This window comes from Lactuca serriola, chromosome 3 (genome assembly GCF_051521515.1).
Source record: "Lactuca serriola cultivar US96UC23 chromosome 3, Lser_US96UC23_V15, whole genome shotgun sequence".
NCBI lineage: Eukaryota > Viridiplantae > Streptophyta > Magnoliopsida > Asterales > Asteraceae > Lactuca > Lactuca serriola.
In genome coordinates this window covers 88,405,392-88,413,048 of record NC_136410.1, presented here as the reverse complement: position 1 = coordinate 88,413,048, position 7,657 = coordinate 88,405,392, and positions in this window count along the sequence as shown.

Genomic DNA, 7,657 nt, shown 5'->3' with positions numbered 1-7,657 from the left:
CACTCTGATTGGATTACTTCCATGCAACAAGAACTTGCTGAGTTTGAAAGAAACAAGGTATGAGTCCTCGTCCCTCCCCCGAAGCATCAAGCAATTATTGGCACTCGTTGGATATTTAGAAAAAAAATTCATGAATAATTGTTATCCATAACAAATCCAGATTAGTTACCAAAGGCTACAGTCAACAGGAAAGAATTGATTATGATGAAACTTATGCTCCTGTCGCAAAATTAGAAGTCATATGCATCTTCCTGGCCAACGCATCTCATGATATTAGCATATTTATTCATATATTTTGTGCATTATCTTAATATTTTTAGCTACAATTATGCTTATTTTAGGACAACAGGTGATTAATATGTTTAAAATTTGTTTTGTAGTAGCAAAGACATGCTCGGGATTAAAAGCAAGGAAAATGTGGAGCTAGAAGCAAGAAAAAGTGGGCCAAGTCAACCAAAGTCAAAAAATTCCAAGAATTCTAAAGCCTGTGTCATGGAGATCCTTAGCCATGCCATGGTGAGGAGAAGATTCACAATCAGATAACTGCCTTGGGGAATACGCGTTTTTCATGGATGCCACATTGTGAAACCTAATCCCCATATCGTTGCGACTAGAATTTGGAAAGTATAATATATCAGTATTAGGTCGAATGGAGGGACTTCTGACCGACTTTCTGGAGCAAATTCGTGACAAATAACCTCTGGAAAACCCTTCGAGGATCAAAATTCATTTGTAGCTTAATTTTTGAAGAGATCTAAAAGAAAACAACATTAAATCTTTCAGTTTGCTAGCTTTAATCATGTCTAGTCTTATTTGCTTTGAATATATGTGTTTTGCTTATGTGATTATATGTTAAAACCCTTCTACCTTCATTGGTGATGATGAACCCTTTGAACTATGTGTTGATTTCAATCTTATGACTAATTATTGTTGGTTTTTCTAATGTTAAAAAACCATAACCTTACATGCTTAAGTTATACTTTTAAATTGCCATGTTATAATTTTTGTATAGTAGATGATCATTCTATTTGCATGAATTATCTATCTAGTTGTTTATGATCATTAAATGCTAGAGATATGTAATTAAAGTTAGTAACTTTAACTATGTTAGAGAGCATAATTGATCCATAACATTTTCTTGGTTGCTTGACTCGATCATAGAAAATAACTCTTATATTTACCGTGCATAGCCAAATTTATCTTTATATCAATTTTGTGTCTACTTGTGTTTGACCATTACATAGTTGGTCATAAATTGGTAACAACTAGAAATTTGATCATAATAATTAGTTACGTCATAATATGGTAACCAACATAAGTAATCTAAAAGAAATCAACCATGGGGAAGAGGGGGGATTCGGATCTAACGAAAGTACTCCTTAATATTGAATTCAAATAGTTTTCTTTGCTTGCTTGAGTTTTAATAGTTGTTTAATTAGTAGTTGTTTGAATGAAGTTACTAAACTTGCAAAATCAGTAAACCCCCCCCCCCCCCACATTTAAAGTTTGTTTCTTAGTTTAGCTATTAGTAATTATTTTATAAATTAAAATTTTCATTTTGTGTGTTCGAAACCCGACTTACCTAAACTATTATATACTTTTGACTAGGTACACTGCCTAAGTACAATTAGTTAGTTAAGTAGGTTAGGTTTATAAATTTAAAACTAGGTTGTATATAGATTGCACATCAAGTTTTTGGTGTTGTTTTGGGGGAACAGCTTATTTTGGTTTTAATTTAATTAATCTTAGTTAACCAATCCTTTTTGTTGGTTAAAAACAACAAAAAGTTATTTTTCTGCATTGTTTTAATTTTTTTGTGTATGTGTATCCAGCTGCCATGTCATAGGCCCGATTGTCCACATCGTGGTCACTGTGCGAACAGTTTTTAGTTTATTTACTTTTATTCATTTTACGCATGTATTTTCTATTTTGTTTCAGTGATATATATGACTAGGGATCCAACTTTCCAATCATACCACCACTTGAAGATCATGAATCCATGTTCCACAAAAAGATAGACAAAAAGGTTGGAGAATCAAGCAACACTTTTCAAACCGAAAAATTCAAAAGTTTTGAGAAGACGCCCAACAAAAAGAGCATTGGTTACGAGACAAAAACAGAAATCGAAGACGATTCAGAGTATGACATAAAGAGACAGGTATAAAAGATTATCGACATCATGATGATGATGGTGGAGGAGTAAAAGAAGAGGATGTGTGATTACAATGGGTCGGGCCTTGTTCCACCATAAATTCTCACTGCAACAAACTTTGGGCTCAAAGGACACATTCTCTCGATGCTCAAAGATATTCCATTTTCTGGAAAGGGCTATGAAGATGATTTTAAACATATTGAATAGGTGTTTGATATTGCCAATTACTTCCATGTTCCAAACATTTTAAGAGATGCGGTACTTGTAACAGCCCGGATCTCCATGTATCTTTTATGCTTATATTTTTGGAGTTTTGTGAGGGGACTCGGTGAGTTGGAGCTCAAACTCGCCGAGTAGGATCGCGGTTCAGAACGCGGGTTCGCGCCCGGACTCGACGAGTCCAAGGAATGGACTCGGCGAGTCCTCGCTGTTTAATGAAACCCTAAATTCCCGGTCCTAAGCCTTATTTAAAGGACCTTATGGCCCTTCATTGCGGCTACCTGGGTCTTCAGAGCACCAAAGCAGCTGAGGGATTCGTGTGAGTGAGATAAGAGGCTATTGTTCACCAAATTTGTGTGTTTTTGCAAGAAAGGACGAGGAAAGTCAAGCTAGAAGATTTGGGGAACTGGGATCTTCTTTCATTTCATCTGAGGAGGCTTCTTGAGGTATCATTCAGAGCTCATTTCCGTATTTTTGTTGATTTGGTCAAATATAGGGTTTCCTCATGCCTTATTTGCTTTGTATTGGAAGTGTGAGAGGTCCCATGGGGTTATGGTGCTTAGATCTGGACCTTAGTAGGTCCAGAGAGTCCCTAATGTCATGCTTTATGTCCTCCCTTTTGGGTTGGAGGCTAGGGTTGCCATTTTAGAGGTTATTTCTCCAAAAAGAGCCTTGTAGGTGTTGTATGGTAACCAAGATATGGACTTTACGTGATGAATAAGCTTAGGAGGGCCAGATCTATGAGTGGATGGTGCGGATCTGACCTTAGAAACTAGTTTGAGCTGATGCATGGCATGGACTCGCCGAGTCTGAAGAACAGACTCGGCGAGTAGCATGAAGATTGTCCTTAACCACTCAGCGAGTGGTCCTGACGAGTTAAGGGTCGACTCAGTGAGTCAGGGAGAGTTAGTGAGGGTTGACAGTTGGACTGAGTTGAGCTGGGACTCACCGAGTTGTTCTTGAGACTCGGCGAGTCGAGTCGTGGTAGCCCCGCGATTCATGCCAGGTGGAACCCGTCGAGTCAGGGGAGTACTCGACGTGTCAAAAGAGAATCCTAGAGAGTTGGTGAATATGTATAGACTCGCTGAGTCGCACTAATGCACTCGCCGAGTCCGGTCAAAGTTGACTGTTGACCGTTGACCAGAGTTGACTTGATAGGGGTAGTCAGCCTTAGTGGTAAAAGTGTTAATTAAGAGATATATGATGTTATAGGAGGATTATAGATCGGAGGATCGAGCATGAGTGATTTCCAGGATTCGCGAGTTATCGAGATACACGAGGTGAGTCTTCTCACTATACTTTACCTTGAGTAGGTAATCAGAGTTATGTGTCAGAGTATGTGTATGTTATGTGTATGCTATGTGTTGTACTACATGATGTCTATGTGATTTATGTTGTGCATGTTTATAGAGTTGGAACCGGAAGGTTCCTAGAGTTAGAACATGAGGCTTCACAGAGCTTGGGTGCACGGACCCATAGAGTTATAGCCTCGAGTGGCTAATATATGTTTATGTGGTATTTTGGGGAACTCACTAAGCTTTGTGCTTACAGTGTTAGTGTTGTTTCAGGTACTAGCGATGACCGTGGGAAGGCGCCGGCTTGAACTGTACACACGCATGGGATTTTTGATATATTTATGATCTTGGGATTTTGTATGATGTGAATTGGGATTTAAACTTAATGTTTTTATGAAAATTTAATGAGAAATGTTTTTATAATTTGCGAAAAATTATTTTGAAAATTCACGGTGTTACAGGTTGGTATCAGAGCCTTGGTTTGAGGGATTCGAGTACTCCTTCGGGCGTATTTGAAATCAAATTGAGGATTTGAGAAGTATTTTCAAAAAGAGTAAAAGATTTTGAAAAGAAACGCAGAGCAGAGTTGTGTGTACGATCAGTCCGCGCCCGAACGGTGATTTCCCAAAATACCCTCATGTTATGTGCTATTGATATTGATACGATGTATTCACATGTTAGAGTAGGCTAGGTATTCCTATTAGGACTAGAGTGGCCTAATTTTGTGATGCCTTAGCCTAGGAAGAGGTGAACTGCTATGAGATGCTTGAGAGTGAGTAGGTAGCAGCGAGGGGCTTATGAGAGATCTATTAGAGAGTGATCTATGCATGATAGAGTACTTGGAATTTGGGATCCGAAGAGGAGGACTTGGGATGTATTCTGATACGGTGTGGACAGTAGTATTGGGCCCGTACTACTGAAAGCACCGGAGCGGTGTACAGCCCAAGTAAGAATCTTTGGAATACCAAGGATCAAGGAGGAATGAGTTGTCGAGTGTGAGTATGCTCGAAGGGGTTCTAATTTTTCGTATGTTGTATTTCAGAGGTAGATCATGGTGAGGACACGTTTGATGCCTGAGAGCAGTGATACCAGTGATGAGGAGATCCGCCGGATCATCCACGAGGAGGTGGCTGCGGCCATCAAGGCAGAGATACCAGAGATGTTCGGGTCTATTAAGACCACGCTGATTGAGACCTTCGACGAGCGTTATGCCGCTCTTTCTGAGGCTATTGTTGCAGCGGCCACCGCAGCGATTGCTGCCGCGAGGCCGCAAGGTGGCGATGCGTTGCTATTCCGGGAGTTCAGCAACACAAAACCACCAGAGTTTGATGGGACCCGGGATCCGGTGGCAGCTATGAGATGGATATCTGATATAGAGGGGTGCTTCTTCACTTGCTTATCTCCTGAGCATTTGAAGGTTCGATTCGCGCTGAACCAGCTTCGCTTGGGAGCGAAGGACTGGTGGAAGTTTGTGACGACGCATTATACGCCTGCTGAGCTTGCGGCAGTGACCTGGGAGAGGTTCACTGTCATGTTCCGAGATGAGTATGTTTCCCAGGTGGAGAGGGAGCGGTTGGCACAGGAGTTTCTGACCCTCAAGCAGGGTATTGAGTCAGTTACAACGATCACCAGGATGTTCCATGAAAGGGCGATGTTCTGCCCTGAGCACGTGTCCACTGAGCAAGCACGCATGAGCCGATATTTGAGTGTTTTGAGGCGAGACATTCGGGAGTTCGCGGCAAACTCCTCGTACCGGACATTTGCTGAGCTTCAGGCAAATGCCCGGAAGACGGAGATTGAGCTGGAGACTCAGGCCAGGGAGGATGCGGAGTCTCAGGGGAGGGATCGGCGACCGACACAGTCTTAGCCGGCAGCCAAGCGGGCCAAGCCCGCTGATCCCAAACCAGGGAGTCAGAAGGGCCGCACTTATGGGAAGTGTGGCAAGGGTCACGATGGAGTCTGCAGAGAGGGATCTTGCTACAAATGTGGCAAGGAGGGGCATATGGCCAAGGATTTCCCCAAAGGGTTTGCAGTGTGCTTCCACTGCAATCAGACCAGACACCGGAAGGCAGAGTGTCTGTAGTTGTGAGGGTCACCTCAGGGAGCACCTCAGGGATCTGCCCCTGCCGCCATCAGAGCTACAGAGAGTCAGCCGATGAAGGCCGAGGCGCCGAGGGCACGAGGGAGAGCCTTTCAGCTGACCGCAGAGGAGGTCCGCGCAGCGCCCGATGTCGTGGCTGGTATGTATCCTTTCATGTATTTATTTTGATGCTGTGATATTATGCTTATGTTATGTTATGCGTAGGTACTTTTCTTGTGAATTCTATACCTGCCTTGGTGCTATTTGACTCGGGTGCGAGTCGGTCTTTTGTATCTTTGGCTTTTAGTCAGCATATCAGTGTTAGTCGTGAGGCGTTGAGTCGGCCTCTGAGAGTTTCCATAGCTGATGAGAGGGTGATATATGCCACGGAGGTTCTCCGAGGTTGCGTAGTTGAGATTTTCGGTGTTGAGTTCCCGATTGATCTGGTTCCTATTGCTATGGGTGATGTCTCTGTCATTGTGGGCATGGATTGGTTGAGCAGATTGGGTGCGGTTATTGACTGTGAGCGACAGTTGGTGACCATACGAGACCCTAGTGGGGAAGTTCTTTTGGTATACGGCGAGGGTACACGATCAGGAACAGCGTTTTGTTCGGCCGCTAGAGCAAGGCAGTGTCTATAGCAGGGTTGTAAGGGTTTTGTGGCGTATGTGATGGATACGCGAGTGGCTTCCGAGAGGCCGAGTTCAGTTGAGGAGGTTCCGGTGGTGCGTGAGTTCCCGCATGTTTTTCCCGAGGAGTTGCCGGGTGTGCCTCCTGTGAGGCAAGTGGAGTTCAGTATCGATTTGGTTCCAGGGGCTGCGCCTGTCGCTAAGGTGCCTTATCGCCTTGCACCTCCAGAGATGCAAGAGTTATCCTCACAGCTTCAGGAGCTACTGGGGAAGGGGTTTATTCGGCCGAGCAGCTCGCCGTGGGGAGCGCCTATCCTGTTTGTCAAGAAGAAGGATGGTTCACACCGGATGTGTATTGATTACCGGGAGTTGAACAAGCTGACGGTCAAGAACCGTTACCCGTTGCCGAGGATCGACGATTTGTTCGATCAGTTGCAGGGAGCATCTTGGTTCTCCAAGATCGATTTGAGGTCTGGATATCATCAGGTGAGGGTGCGGGATGAGGACGTCCAGAAGACAGCATTCAGGATGCGTTATGGACATTATGAGTTTGTGGTGATGCCTTTTGGGCTCACCAATGCCCCGGCAGTGTTCATGGATCTCATGAACCGAGTGTGTAGGCCGATGTTGGATCGGTCGGTGATTGTGTTTATCGACGACATACTGGTATATTCGAGATCTAGAGAGCAGCATGAGGAGCATCTGAGAGAGGTTCTCGGAGTCCTGAGATCGGAGAGGCTTTATGCCAAAATCTCCAAGTGTGATTTCTGGTTGCGGGAGGTTCAGTTCTTAGGACATCTCGTTAACCAGGAAGGGATATTGGTCGATCCGGCCAAAGTTGAGGCAGTGATGAGTTGGGAGGTGCCGAAGTCGCCCTCCGAGATCAGGAGTTTCCTAGGGTTGGCAGGGTATTATCGGAGGTTTATCACGGATTTCTCTAAGATCGCAGTGCCACTCACCAGATTGAACCGGAAGGGTGTTGCTTTTTCATGGGGCCCCGAGCAGCAGGCCTCCTTTGAGACACTTCACCAGAGGTTGTGCGAAGCCCCGGTGTTAGCTCTCCCGGAAGGGATGGAGGACTTTGTGGTATACTGTGATGCATCGATTTTGGGTTTGGGAGCGGTGCTGATGCAGAGGGGGCATGTGATAGCGTATGCATCGAGGCAGCTGAAGCCTCATGAGACGAGATATCCCACCCATGATCTAGAGTTGGGGGCAGTGGTGTTCGCCCTCAAGATTTGGCGTCACTACTTGTATGGGGTTCGGTGTACGATATACACGG